Source organism: Lissotriton helveticus, chromosome 1_1, assembly GCF_964261635.1.
Source record: "Lissotriton helveticus chromosome 1_1, aLisHel1.1, whole genome shotgun sequence".
NCBI lineage: Eukaryota > Metazoa > Chordata > Amphibia > Caudata > Salamandridae > Lissotriton > Lissotriton helveticus.
Genome location: NC_136057.1, coordinates 246,838,976 through 246,854,981, shown reverse-complemented (window position 1 = coordinate 246,854,981; position 16,006 = coordinate 246,838,976).

Below are 16,006 nucleotides of genomic sequence, written 5' to 3'. Positions count from 1 at the left end.
GCGGGCTGCTTGGTTTTGGACCACCTGAAGACGGTGTAAGAGGAAGCGTGGGAGTGCATGATAAAGGGAATTAGAAAAATCCAGGCGCGATATGACAAGGGACAAGACGACCTGACACAGGGCCGCGTGTGGGAGAAGGTGCTTGATCTTCCGGATTTTTCGGAGTTGAAACATACACGAAGAAATCGTGGCACCCACTTGGGCCTTAAGTGACAGTTCGGCATCGATTGTCACCCCCAGACTCCTGACGGACTTGAGGGGTGTCGGGGGGGAGCCCAAGTCAGGAGGCCAGAACTGCGGGCCCCAAAAAGCGGCACTGGCACCGGGAAGGAGTAGCTCAGTCTTTCCAGGATTGAGTTTCAATTGATTCTCATTCATCCATTGATGGATATGGATCATAGCGGCGTGGAAGTTGTTAGTCGCCTGAAGAGAATCAAGTGGAAAGACGAGCTGCAAATCGTCAGCGTAATTGAAGACGCTGACGTCCCAGTTGTGAAGGGAGGAAATTAAAGGACGCAAATAAAGATTAAATAATAACGGGGAGAGTGAAGAACCCTGGGGAACACCGCAAGTGATGGGGGATTTGGTTGCAGTGAAGGAGCCAAGGCGCACGGCTTGTGATCTTCCCGTCAGGAATGACTCCACCCACTTGAGAGCCATGCCCCGGATGCCAGCTTGTTCGACACGGTGGAGAAGGATGTCATGATCCACCGTGTCGAACGCGGCAGACAAGTCCAAGAGAACCAGAGCCTGCGGTCTCTTGGCATCTGCGTTCTCTCTCAAGGTATCCATGACTGCCAGGATGACTGCTTCCGTGGAATGGGCCGGCCTGAAGCCGGCCTGATTGGGCTCAAGGAAGCCCGAGCTCTCGATGAAAGTGGAGAGACATCCGGTGACATGGGCCTCAAGGAGTTTTGACAAGTAGGGCAGCAACGATATTGGGCGGTAGTTGGAAAGTTCGGCCGCATCAGCCCCTGGCTTCTTCAGAAGAGGCAAGAGAATAGCCTCCTTGAAGGTTCCAGGGACTGTGCCAGAAGTGAGCGAGGCATTCAGAAAGGGAAGTACACACTCCGGCAATTTTAAGCAAACCTCACGCAGTACCGCGGGAGGACAATGATCCTCCGGCGAGCCCGATTTTACACGATTGGCTAGCTTCGCCAGGGAGGGGGGATCCAGAATGGGAATTGAAGTGAAAGAGGATAGATTGCCCGGGGGGGTGTCCAGAGATAGTGACGGCCGACGAGTAAAGATGATAGAATTTTTTATTTTAATGATTTTTTCAGAAAAAAGAGGTTAAGAGCATCACAGGTCTCTTTAGAAGGGGTTTGAGCTGGAAGAGTCCTATCGTCCGTGGTCAGTTCGTTCATAATCCTGAACACCTCACGAGATTTGTTGGTAACAGTGAGGATTCTGTCAGAAATATGCTCCGATTTGGCTGATAAAATAGCCAATTTATATTCCCTCCGAGCAGTAACAAACAACTGTCTGGAAGACAAGGAATAATCCCGTCTCCAGATACGTTCCCATTGGCGTACCTCAAGTTTCATTTGCTTGAGGTTGGCCGAGAACCATCGGTTGGCATTAGGATGTCTGGTACAGGGGAATTTGACTACTGGGGCAAATAGGTCACTAGCCTCTTTCAACCAGCTGCAGATGTTAGTGTCAAGCCTATTGATATCCTCATGAGGGAGGGTGCTCGGACAGGTAGAGGCCAGGGTAGTTATAAAACCCTTGGTATCGTAGTTCTTCCAATTGCGTGATTTACAAGCCCCTTGCGCCTCTTTGCGCCCCCATTGCGTCACTTTTTAGACGGAACGGCGGCGCAAACAATGCCTCCTATCTACACCGTGACGTATCTTGGGAGGTACGTCACTTTGTAAAGCCCTGCATCACATTATACCTGCGTCAGGTATAATGTATGCAGGAGGGCGTTCCCACGCCTTAAAGCCTCGTAAAAGTGACGCAGTGAAATCTTCAAGATTTCACTGCGTCTCTTTTAAGATGCCACTGCGTCAAAACCTTACACCTGCTTAGAGCAGGCGTAAGTTGTGACACAGTGTAGTGGGAATAGGCCACAAAATGCATTGCTGGAGTTGCGTTTTGCTTGCGACACGACTCCAGCAATGCGTGACTTTTGCCCAATCAGATGCATCAGAATTTCTGGCGTATCCGTCAATCCTTCCGCCATGGTGCGCCGTACTGTAAATACGGCGCATCCATGGTGGCGCAAGCATGTTTTAGGGTGGTGAAGGAAAGTGACGCATCTCTATAGATGTGTCACTTTCTTGTAAATCTGCCCCACTGTCTTTTATATAGTAATAATAAAAATAATAATAAATATATTAATAATATACATTGTTAGATTCTAAAAATGTTTTTACATTGCAATTTTAGTATACAATGCTTTACAGGGGTTAAATCTACAACGAGTGAATAAACAATAATTACATGTATTTACTAGTGTCAGGTACTTCTCCTATAGTGTAATTGTGTGCTGTTAATAGTATTCTTTCCTTTTCTATCTACTCATTATGCTTTTTAACTCTGGTTTGCTACCGGTCTAAATGAGTTTTTTGGGGGGAGTTTTACATAGTGCGACCCAAAGGTATCAGAGCACTTTACAAAAGCACCAGTTGCGTTACAGATGGACACATTCATTTTCTTAGACACAGGGAGATCTTGTGATTTGCCTAGGATCACAAGATTTTGAGTGTCCCTACCCAGACTTGAACCCAGGTACCCAGCTTCAAGGTCAACCACTAGAGCCGTTAGGCCACATCTATGTGATCTTCTCAAAGGAATCTAAATTATGTTATAAGCCTTACAGTGAAGCATCTGCTTTGCTGTGTCAACGCAGAATCACAAAAATATGGTATTAAAGGTCTGATGTATAATAATATTTCACTGTTGCAAAGGCTCCGATTCACAAAATTGGAGACTTTGCACCCCAAAAATAAGTTTTGAATGTATGTTTCAAACCTAAACTGCAATTCAATAATATGTTCCAAATCGCAAAATAGGTTTCTGAGTACATACTGAATGACAGATTGCAAGGGGCGTGTTTAGGGCATCCCTTCCAATTTGTGAATTGCTTAAGGTATGTATCAATGGTTTGCAGCTGCAATTCCATATAAATTTCGGATTACATCCCGACTCCCAAGAAGAAAGAGGTGTCATGAATACTTAAGGTATGTATCAATGGTTTGCAACTGCAATTGCAAAAAAATTATACGTTGCAGACACCTCAAAGAGGTGGTAACTATTTTGCAAACGTGAAGGGGTCCCCAGAGGATGTCTTCTCCATTGTAAATGTTAAAACAAATATGTTTCGGAGTAGGCAGTGGTCCCTTCATTCAGATGCAATCCAGTGATAGTAATGTGTGTTCTCCCCAATGACTCTTCATTGAGTTGGAAGAGGCAATCCGGTGGGCTGCCTCTAAGTGGGGTCAATTGGATGAAGGACCACTGTGATGTTTAATGGAGATAAGACAGAGCATACTCTTGTTTTGCACGGCTACTTCCATCTGGAATGGCACTTGGTGGGTGAGTACTCTGGATGTTGTCCCGGTCCCCAAGAAATCAGAACTTACAGGCACATGCATCAAAAGAAAAACCAGTCGTAATCGGGCAGATTCTCAGAACCTGCCCCTTTGAGATTGGTATTTTTGTATTTGGGATGCATCATCCCAAATGCAAAAATCGCAATTTAAGTAATCTCTAAATTGCGATTACTTAAATTGTGATTGCATTTAGGGAATCGCAAATTGAGATTCCTTAAGTGCAATGCATTAAAGCGAAATAAATTGTAATTTCGCTAATAGGGGACGCTAATTACCATGAAGTTCAACTTCATGGTAATTTGCAAAAAGTTTGAATAATGCACTTTTGTGCCTTTTTTTAAGCTTCATGTTGCGCACACACATGCCTTTAGGGCATGTGTGTGCGCAACATATGTGCACAGATCAATTTCAGGGGTGCAACAGGGTGTCGTTTTGGACCTATTGGTACTCTCAAATTGCGAGAGTACCCAGTACTATGTAGGCCCATAGGAATGAATGGGAAGCCATTCCTTATTTGTGACTCACAATTTGCGTGTCGCAAATAAGGAATGTGTAGGAATCGCTATTTTTACAGCGATTCCGGCATGCATGGGCTTTTGCGAGTCCTTAATTGCGATTCCTTAATTATCGCAATTAGGGACTCGCAAAATCCTACCTTGATGCATGTGCCTGTTCGTCTTCCTGAATGATGACTCCCTTAACTTGAAAGATCAGGTCAATGGAGTCTGTGGGAGTTGCTTTGCTGTCTTGTGGTTACTCTTAAGGATTTTTTATGGGATTCCGAATCGCCTTCTCGAGTAATACACAGGCACTTACTACTAGTCAGCTTGACTATGGAAATGCATTATTTGTGGAGGTAGTGGAGTACCTTTTCACACATCTGCAAGGCATCCAAAGCATGGCTGCGCCTATGCTCTGTAAACTGTTTTACAGGGACGCTTTAACTAAAAGTTCACATACTTCATTGGCTGCCTGTGTGCGAGAGATATTTGAGCTCCTTTGCATTGTGCATGGAGCGGTGCACAAGAACGGCCCCCTCTCACTCAGTAACACAGTCAGCTCATTCAAACCATCCAGAGCCCTGAAGCCGTTCTTTCTCCTATCCCACAGCATCACACTGGAATGCCATTCCGTTAGAGCTGGGTACCACATCCGAGCTCTCTGCTTTCTCTGCACTTCTACTGAAAAAGTGCATCTTTCCCGCTTTTTGCTGTCCAGCAGCGGGAAGCATAAACGAGAGTCTTGTAATCAAATCCCTTGTAACTGCTGACTTAGGCACTGATAGCAAAAACGCCTAGAGCATTGTGTGGTCCCTGAAATGAGGGATGTTATATTTGAATTTACTGACGGTGAGACTGACACCGAAGAACCACCCACACGCTGCCTCACATCTTATGTAAATTAACAGCGATTATAAACAGTATGGGTTCCATTCCTTTCATTAGAATCCCGAAGAGATCTATGAAATGTTCCTTATGAGTTGCATGGCATGTTCCAAACTTTGCAAATTATGCAAGAGTAACAGCGAGGAAGCATTGAAGACGCAAATGTTGTGGGTTGTGAGTTGTCATCATTCATGACAAATCTCCCCACCAAAGCTTAGCTCACTAGTAGACAATCTAGTCATAGACAGAGCCAGACACACATGCCAGTGGTGACGCCAATGCCTCATGGCATAGAAGGTGGGGGTTTATGAGCACCCAGTTACCCCATCATTGACTGTGCTGCTTCTCTCCATGGCCACAGTCCTCCACCTGGCTGTGCATGCCCGACAACCAACAAAACACGCCATGGCCGCAGCAACATTGCACATTTTCAGAAGTGATACAGCTCTCCGGTGTGATTGAATTGTCCCACTCACATGCCTCATGTCCAGGATCTCGATGGCAGAAGTCTTATAAGCTGAAGCTGTGCATCTGGATCCAAAAGAAGGCCAGAGAAATTATGCACAAATTGGTTTACAGAGTGGATTTTTCATCCCATGAATGAAACACCCCATGGAAACCAGAAAAGCCTTCTCTTTTACAGTCAATGTGCTGGTTGAAGATGATAATCCCATTGAATTTATACTGAATTTCAATGTCATTGAGGTGGCATTACCTTCCTTCCCACCATCAATGCCATAAGTTCTTAAAAAGTTCACCGAGGTGCATAGAGGTGTTACCTACACTAACACAAATATGAATCTATGTCTATTGGTTCAAAATGCCCCTGCCTTGCCTGGGTTACTTACAACCCACATGATACCATGAATGTCATTATGCTGAGCTCAGCATCTACATCGCTGAAACTGCTGCCGTGGGCTGCTTACTGAGTTTCAGAACTACCATCAACACTAGTTTACTTCAGGGAATAACTAAATGTGGGGAAACGGTTTGCAAAGTAATTTCAAGGCTCAGGGAAAGGTAGGCAGACCAGATTACATTTTAATTACTCTGGAAGAGCTGCCACTAAATATTGTCAAACAAAAAATAATGGTTTATGCCCAGATCTCTGTACTGGGGTGAATGTTTGACATTGGGCAGCATTCTGTCCATCAGTTGTTCTTTTTGCACAACATATATTCTAGCCATCCTTTTCAATATCATGAAACAAGTTGAAGCAGAAATCAACAGTCTCACAGAACAAGACATTATGGAGTCAATCTGTGGACCCACCCAATAGGTTCCACTTGTTTCAACATTTGCCAACCAATTCAAGCCATACCTTGCGAGAGGCACCTTGTTCCCTACATCTAAGACACGATTCAGCAGCTCACTTGCTCAGTTATCCTTCAAACCTGACCTGAATAAGGGCTAATATTAGTCGGAGCTCGAAGAATCATCTTGCTGCATTGCCATGTTTGTCATCCAAATGTGCCTGTTATGGTACAAGTACCCCACTTTTGGTGTATTTTCTAACTCAAATGTTTTCCAAGATGGAATACAGAAAACAGATCTGCAGCACATAAAGAAAGAGGAAAATGCCTCTAAGAATTGTTTTTGTGCAGGAAGGTAATCCTTCCTTCACAAAAACAATCCTGCCTGTACTGCAGTTACCCTTGCACTGTGATGCAGGCAATTGTGCCTGGGTTGGCACTAGGTTGCACCAGTGCAAGGAGACAGCAGTATTGCTTAATATCTTTGTAAATATACAACGTTTCTGCTCTCTCCCTCTCACACAATGCAGCACAGCAACTTTACTAGCTGCCCTTTGTTGCGTGAATGTTTAGTAAATGTGCCAAGTTCCTAGGAATTATTGGATGTCCTGGATTTGACTGGTGAACCACTGTTTGATCCTAAACATTTACTTTATGTCAACTCCATTGAGTGGTCCACATTGCCTCACATTTCTAATCACATCAGAGTGCACCTTCCTCCCCTCTTGATAAATCAATCAGACATAAGTTAAAGTCAGAATGCTCCACACCTCATATTCCTGATCAGGTATTAGAAACTCCTTTAATGGATCGAAGTGGTTGACCTTCATGCCCAAAAATGGAAACAATTCTAAAAAAGACATTACCAGACCCGGGTCTTCCTATCAGTAGAAGCTTTTAAATTTGATGTGTTCATTGACCAAAGATTTTGCCATGGCAGAACTTGCAAATGAGAGCAAGAGTAACATCGACCCAATTTGGTTATTTAATTGGACTCAAAGAACTATATACCTGTTGGCAATACTAACATGGCAATTCCTCAGAAATGATTAAAGATACTCTTCATCAAAATAGATCCAAGGTTGACAGCATTGGCAATATCACAACCTGATTCATCAGCTCAGGGACTTCTTAAAGGAAATATCCAAATATGTCAACATCTTTAAGTCCATTGACAAAGTGCAGCTTTTACAGGATAACATGTTTGGCCTGCATGTTTTTTGCAGGGGCCAAGAAGAGGGGTCATATTAAATGCTGCCAGTATGACATTAGACCACAGTTCTACATATCACAAGAAGGTGGTAGTTACAAAAAGCTCAATTTGCTATCCTCAAAGAAGAGTTTATCTCAGTCAAAGAGGTCAATCAAAAGCCATCCTTAACAGTAAGAATCCTCAATCCTCTTATACATACTTCACGATGAGCAACACTTTTCCTACATAAATATATAATGGATTTCTTCTTTCTTCAGATCCATGTGTTGTACATGTAGTGGGAGGTCATCAAATCAATCAATCAACAATCAATCAGGGGATTATAAGCACGCTACTCACCAGTGAGGGTCTCAAGGCGCTGCCAAATAGAATTCTTTGCTAACCCCATTTAACATATTTCCCCAAAATGTTGCATTTATCCCAGCAGACTCCAGATTAGTTCATCAGTAAATTCAAGATCCATTCACCAAGGGAGAAATAAAAATAACTAGTTTGAAACTTAAAGGATTCTTGAGCAATATTTTCAAGAAGAAAAACAAGAAACTATGCCCGAAATGAATCGCACACATTTTGTAATGTATCAACAATTCAATATGGAAACTTTTCAAGATCTCGAAGAATATCTTCAGCTAGGAGATTGGTTGACTTAATTAAATCTCAAGTATGCTATCTTGCGTTCCATTGTCATCATTTTCACAATATATATCTACAGTTCAATGGTTAAGAAACAACATATCAGTTCACATATTTTCTTATGGGCTTTCGTCAGCCCCGTGGTGTTTTACCAAACGTCTGAAACCAGCAAGAGCAAGATCCACAGGCATCACATTCATGTTATAACTGGGTGTCATTTAATAATGCCTAAGGACAGGTCAGATTCTTTATCTCACTTCCAGATTACAATTATTATTTTTGACGATTTAGGATCGGTTATAACCAAAGAAAAGACAATTATATAGGCCAGGGCAGTGAATTTCACTACGTTCAGGGAGTTTATGGACTTTTCTGCACTCCGCACTCCGCGGAGCACGTGGAGTGCAAAAAAAAAACAGTTTTGCAATGTGCAGCTGAGTTTTTTCCCTGCTTGCAATCACGAACTGTAAGTTCACGATCGCGAACGTTAAGTTTGCAATTGCGACCCGTAAGTTCGTAAGCACGAGCTGCCGCTCGGGTACAATTTCTATCCAAGTTGCAGGAATACCAGCAACAACTGCAGTACGTACTGCACTCCACCATTTGCGGAACTTCGCGGAGGCTTTTTTGTAACTTCGAGGAGTTCTGCCTAGCAAAACTCAGCGAACTACGCCCAGGCCTACAATTATAGCCAGTTCAGTCTTGAGTTCCTTGGAGTCGTGCTAAACTCCACATCATGTGCACTTCTGAGTCCCAAATGATTCTCATAAGAGAAGAACTTGCTCATTTTCTAGCCCATTCTCAGGTATCACTTTGTAACTTAACCAGAACAGTAGATCGTCTTTCCTTCTAACTTCAGCTGTGTTTTTCCAGGACCTCTGCTATTTCTAGTGTTACAGAGATTGAAAATCCATCATCTAAGACAAGTTTGTAGTCATTCTGATTTTGTTCATCTAGACCCCAATATCAAAGAAAAAGCCATTTGTTAGTTAGAGCATTTAAAGGCTCAGAATGGAAAAACAATTCTGTCTCAGATTTACTGTTATAATCAGAACCAAAAGCATCTTGTATTGCTCGATGTAGTGAATACTTGACTGATGATGGATGGTCCGCTAAGGAATCATCTCGTCATATCAACTGCTCAGAGTTTCTTGCAGGTACTTTCACCATTCAAATATTCACAAAGATCATGTCAGGTGTCAATTATTCATTCAAATGGACAACTACAGAGCAGTCCAATTCATAAACAATCTAGGAGATACATGGTCAAAAATATTGGCTACTCAAGCCAAACTATTGTGGGAGTACTGTCTGTCTCATAAAATATCAGTAAGAGCAGAACACCTTCATGGAGAGTTTAATGAAGTAGCGGATTGGAATTCTTGCAATTTGAAGAATAATAGCAACTGGAAACTTCATCCTCCTTACTCCATATTATACAGTCCCTTTGTGATCCTTTTTCAATAAATCTTTGACTTCAAGACTCAAACATCAACTCAGTCAAGTGGTAGTGTTAGCAATCGACATCTTAATCCAGTTGTGCAACACAGGTTTTTAACATGCATTTCCCCCTTTTGTAATGCTATTCAGATCTCTGGCCAAAGTCACGAGAGAATACATTTACATTGTTATAATACCCCCATTTGGTCCAGCACAGATATGGTTCCCGGACCTCTTAAAGATTGAAACAGATATTTCTCAACTAGGACCAGATGATATCTATGTTCTAGTTTAGAACAATCTTGTCCTTTCGGATCATCTTCAATTAAAGACATGGAAGGCATCAAGCATAGTGTTTTTAAATAGAAGGAGTATCACAGAACTTCAGCAATTCAGCTCAGATGGGAGGAACATCCAAATGTTACAAATCAGATTGGACAGGATGGTCTATCTGGTATTTACAAGTGGATCCCTTTTCCTCTAGTATTTTTACAACAGCAATTTCTTAAAGTTCTTTGGTCAAGTCAGGAAAACCTTTTAGAACAATTGATGCTCCCTGATCAGCAATACATTTAAATTACAGCTACATTGTGTTAGAGATTTGATTCTGTCAGCTAGGTAGTATACTCCAATGGGTGTCTTCTTTTCTATTACAAGGAGAATCAAAACACGTGCATATTCAGTGGAGTATTCTTCCTTTCCTCTACAGTGTTGTGTTGTATGCTGTCTCAAGGACTATAAGAATCAAACTGCCGTTTTGAAGTCTCCTTCCTCCTCTCAGCTATTAATTTCATGCATGCTTCAGTTTCATAAGTACTTTGGCAGGATCGGAATAAGGACTTAAATAACTCTGGAGTCTGTATTTTGTGCCACCCAATCCTATGCCCCTTATCTACAGTGTTTAGCTCAATTAAAACTGGGCTTCTATTTCTTTCTTCTACAGAGGGTATTAATAGTTCAAACACTATGGGATTATGATCACTATAACTTGTGGATATAACATCGCCTGATCTAAACCGCTCTCCCATTTACCTTGATAAGAAAAAAAATCAATATTTGTTCCCTTGCCCCACCCTATAAAAGTTGATTTGCCACTAAAGCTTTGCCCTACTGGTGAGCCTAAATCTATAAGGTCAGTGGGACCCAAACTCTTATCAGCCACTGGCCTCTGTCATGAGCCCAAACTAAATGGCTGTATAGCGCTTCTTTCGCAAAAGGGGTCTTGTCTAAGCTAAGGTGGCCTATCTTAGCATTAAAATCATCCCGAGTACCAAGTTAAAACTCTGAAACCATTGAAGGGCCCTGATTTCTAGGGTGACTAATACCTTAAATAGTGCAGAAATGTGGCACCGCTTTTAACCACTGGGTTACAAAAGTTACACAAAAAAAATGTACATTCTGGGTTGCCACCACCAATATCACCTGGATCTCCTTATGCTTGACAGGGATAACAATGATTTTAAATACATTTGTTACATGGTTCAGGATAGATAAGCCACCTCGTGCTCTCCGTCCACACCCACCTATTGCAGGGATGCGGAAGGATTCATGTCCATCCACAAAAAAGGGGGGACATGCCCAATTTCCTGGAGTAATATCACATCATATGGATTAATCATTTTTAGCTATTCAGGGTCCGCCACTTTTGTAGCAACCGCCACAACATTCCAGCAAGCAAATTTAAAGATTGAAGGCCTATTTAACAGCGGTTCCAGAATATTATTCTTGTTCATTAGAGTTGTTTTTTGTGGCAATTTCCCCTTAATACTTTTGTTTTGGAGAGCGGGAATTTCATGTAGTCTGTCATTACTTCCCAAGCCTGTCAGTGGAAGATATAATTTGGCAGTAGGAATAAAATAAATATTCTCAGTGCTTCTCTCATAAGTCTGGATATGATTATTTTTTGGCCTCAAATGACCATAGAAAAAGCCCAGTGGTTCAAGGCTAATTCCCTAATTTGTAACCCACTAGGAATGATTGGTCTCTGCAATTGATCACGATACAGTTTCCTTTTTGGTGTTTTCTTCCTGATCCCACCCACCCTGGGCTTCTGGCAAAAAGAATATCCTTGTACTACCTTATGTTAAAATTAGCATTTTTACAAAACCATTGGCAAACTTTGTTACATAACTGCACAGTGGATTCCTTAGAAGATGAAGGTAACTCAGGGACCGCTGTCATTACCACCTCATATGTGCCACATTCAGGAGGGAGGTTTAGAGTAGGTAGGTTACCCTTCTTATATGTAGTGTTGCCCGAACCTTCCCCGTATTCCTATTATTCTTTACTTTGCTGAGCCCCCTTCTGCTGGGACTGGATCCCTATTTATCAGCTGGGAAGGGTTTAGAGCTGGTTCAGGAACATTACCGATCCCTCCCCTCTGCACTTGGGTTCTTGGGTTGGTGTTCAGGCAGGGGTTAGCCTCATCCCTTAATGCCCTTACGTAAGTGACCCAGACGCCATCTTGGGTATATACCTACATTGGACACCTGGTAATTGGTCTATTTTAGAAGTTAAGAAATCCCCCATTAGCTCTATCTTATGTATCTTCTTGGACAAGGGAGCAATACATTTATCTATTAATTGTTTAAAATTGTCATTGTTCAGTTCCCAGTTGGAATAGCCCAAGCCCTTGTCAAATTTTGTACCATTGGTTTTAGGCAGCTCCTTTTTCTTGGCGTCCTGTGTGCTTGGGTTCACTATTGAGAAAACAAAGCATAATGGTTGCTTCTGAGTCGTTGATAAAATTAGCACTTTCCTTCACTAACACCTGGAACATCCATAATCACTCCTAAGGCTTTATTCAAAGGACTGAATGTTTGATAACTAAACATTTGTGCAAGCAAAACACTGAGCAGAGTAGAATTGAGCACAGACACTTGGGGAAGTTAGGTTTTCATGCAACATTGGTGCTTGTTGTGCCTGATATCCCCAACCTAATGGGTTGAAAGGGCTTACACTCCCTTACCAAGTTTCTGACCATAAACTCCTTTACTCTGTTAACACTACAGTAGACCAAGTGAAAGCATCTTTCCATTCCACAACTAAGCCATTTTAATCTACACAATTTGATCATTTGCCCCAGATATTAAGGTGCTGATTAAAAGTGGTTCAGTAAATGGGGGGAAGGGAGATAGAGGGGGTGTCCTGCAGGGCCGGACTGGGAACCACAACCGGCCCTGGCAAAGTGCTCGGCCGCCCCCCCTCCCCACTCGGGGGGAGGCGTTGGAGGGGCCGCCAAGCTCTTTGCTGGGGCCGGTTTTTGGCCGATTTTGGTACAGGGCCGATTTTGCAGCTATGCACCTGTAACAAAAACGGCCCCAGGGGCCCAAAACCGGCCCCCACCTGTGCAGCGCACCAGGGGATTGCCAGGTGCCCGCTATGGCCAGTCCGGGCTTGGTGTTCTGCCTTCAAAGATAGGGAAAATTCAGGCCATTACAAGTTGGGCCTTAAGGGCCCCCTTAGAAATGAGGATTTACCAGAGAATCAGTAAGTCTGGGTAGTGTTTTTTCGGTAATTCTTAATTTTGCCCCAGATTTTTACACAGCTTTCAGTAGCTGAAAACGTTTAATTCTGATGGGGCTGTTAATTGCTGTTAATGGCCCCATCCGGATTAAGAGTCCACTTGTAATGAGGGCCTAAGAGATTTACATTGGTTGATAATCGATACCAGAATCAAACTCAGGTTTGTTCATTTGCATACAAAACCATTCACTTAAGAAATCCACTATCTAACAAACGTGTTCAGCACCTCACGCCTACGAAGAGTACACATCTTTATAATATCTTGAAGTACAAAGATCTAACCTCCCAAGTACAAATTCAAATCATCATCACTATGGAATTTAACAGCTGATTTTAGAAATGAACCTATTCTGTTCAGGAAGTAATTTAAAAAATCTCTTTGTAATGAATAACTCTTTGTCAGTGTGTTCAAGCAGGGCCTTTGTCATGTGCAAATGTAGTCAGTGATAGCTCCTCCATTTCGTTAATTCTGAGAAGCCCATCCTGCCAACACCTATTTTCCCTTTGTCTCCCTGTCTGGGAGCAATCCTTAAAGGCCAAGTGCCAGCTAACTCCTAGTCATGAGACCCAGGGAAAGGCTGCAGCCACCAAATGGTTGGGACAAGAAAATGCCAACTTTCTGATAGTGGCATTTTCAGAATTCTGACTCAAATTTCTACTTTATCATTAGAGAGGGCTTTAAATTACAACCCTTTAAACACCATAATCGACCTGCCCACCTGCTCCCAATTGAAAGTTGTCACCTATTAAATGGAATTAGGTAACCTAATGTTATCACTACCAGGACATGTCAGAACGTACATGTACACGTCCAACTTTTTGAATACACTGCACCCTGCCCTCTGGGCTGTTTAGGGACTACCTTATGAGTGACATATTTATTAAAAAGGAACGTTTAGGCCTGGAAGATGGTTTCTTTTGCCCCGTCAAAAGAGTAGTTTTAAAACTGTCACAAAGACTGCACTGGCAGGTCTGAAACATATTTTACAGGACTCCTTGAGTGTGTAGCACACCCAGTGCTGCAGGCCAACTAGTACCATTGAATTTAGAGGTCCTGGCTATATGGGCTACCACTTTACTAGGGACTTAGATGTAAGTTAAATGTGCCAATTGGTTATAAAGCAATTCTACCATGTTGAGGGGAGAAAGCTCAGGCACTTTAGCACTGGTTAGTAGTGGTTAAGTGCACAGAGTCCTAAGGCCAACAAAGCAGAGACCAGCAATATAGGACGGTGAAGGCGTAAGGTTTGAGAGAAGACCACCCAACTTTAAGAAAAGTCTAATAAGTTGTTAACCTGTTTTTGATTACTTTGATCTTCATACAAATTCTTATTTGTAAGATGCTACTTTTTTCTCTGTAACAGGCGCTAAAGCCTTACGGCAAAGGGGTGCTATACAAAACAGTTATGTGAATAAAGGGTTCTGCTTAAGGCAAAACTTCGGGCCATATTGTCAAGAAGGGCGATAACATTATCACCGCATTAGCGATAAGGGGCTTGATAATATGCCCTTTTGAATTCCCATAGAAGCCCAGGTTCACACCAGGTAATATTATCGCAGTTCTTGATAATTTGGCAATAAAGCGGACATAAGTGCAGTCATTATCGATAGCCCTTTTTTCTGATATCTGTGCAAACACATATTTGCTCCGGGATTTGAAACACATTTTTTACCAGCATTTTCAGCAAGTCCAGCAACTCCACAATTTACCTGAAATGAATTTCAACAAACCTGCGAAAAAATCCTAGAGGAAAATGCTAGGTATCTATGGCTACATTTTAGTGAGAAAAGCACCAAAACCATTGTGTTGTTCCCCAAGGGGAAAACGTGTGATCGCAGTTATTTATCAGCTCCAATAAATGCTACACCTGGGGCATAATTTTTTTTATCATGGCCAATAACTTGCCCCACCGGGCAACTAACCGTGAGACATCAAATTCAAACACCTGCATTTTTGTAGATTCCCGAACTATTACTGAACAGTAACAATAATTACATCTCAGAACGATATGATTTTATATAATATAATCTAATATATGTTGTATTGCATATTAACGCCTTAACGGCGGCCGCGATTTTGCAGAAGGGCGGCACTTCCGCAAAACGGGCAGGGCCGCGTCGGCCACTGGCCGACGGCAGCATGGGGAGGTAGTGCTGCCGTCGGCCAATGTCCGACGGCAGCACGGAACGGGTTAAAATTGTTTTAGTCCTCTGTTTTTGTTAGTCTATATAGGGTAAGTTGTTAGGAATCATTGAAGGTACGGTGTAGTGCATCTCACAAGGATCGTGTGAATTTTAAACTTCATTACCCAGTGGCGAATTGCAAACTTATGCACAACTGTGAGTTTAGTGCTTTCTGCTGTTAGCATTACCAGCATGAATAGGGATTACTCCAGCCCTTTGCTGGAGTGAAAGTTCAGCTATTTCCAGGCTGGTAAAGGGTTAAAATGGAAGTTTGTGAATGACAACGAATTAAAAAAATGCAGGTCATTCCTAAAAAAACAAATACCGTATCTGCCCTCTTCCCAGGCACTCAGGGCCTCATTTATGAGAAATGACACATTGCTGCGTGAAAGCAGTGATGCGTCACTTCTCAGTGCGCACACCTTGCGACATTCCTGATGCGTCATATTTAATGTATGACGCATGATGTCGCAAGGAGTTACAGATACGTCAGTATTTCTGACGTATCTGTAAGCGCAGATGTGACGCATTGCTGGAGTGTGTCACAAAAGTGACGCAACTCCAGCAATATGTGAAAGGGCCTGCGTCAGTCTTACGCCTGCTGTGAGGCAGGCGCAAGATTTTGACGCAACGGCGTCCTAAAAGTGACGCAGTGAAATGTCATAGATTTAACTGCGTCACTTCTACGACCCTTCCTTGCGTAAATACGCCCCCCTTGCATACATTATACCTGGCGCAGGTATAATGTAGCGCAGGGGTTTACAAAGTGACGCACCTACCTAGATGCGTCACTTTGTAAATATGGCGCAACAA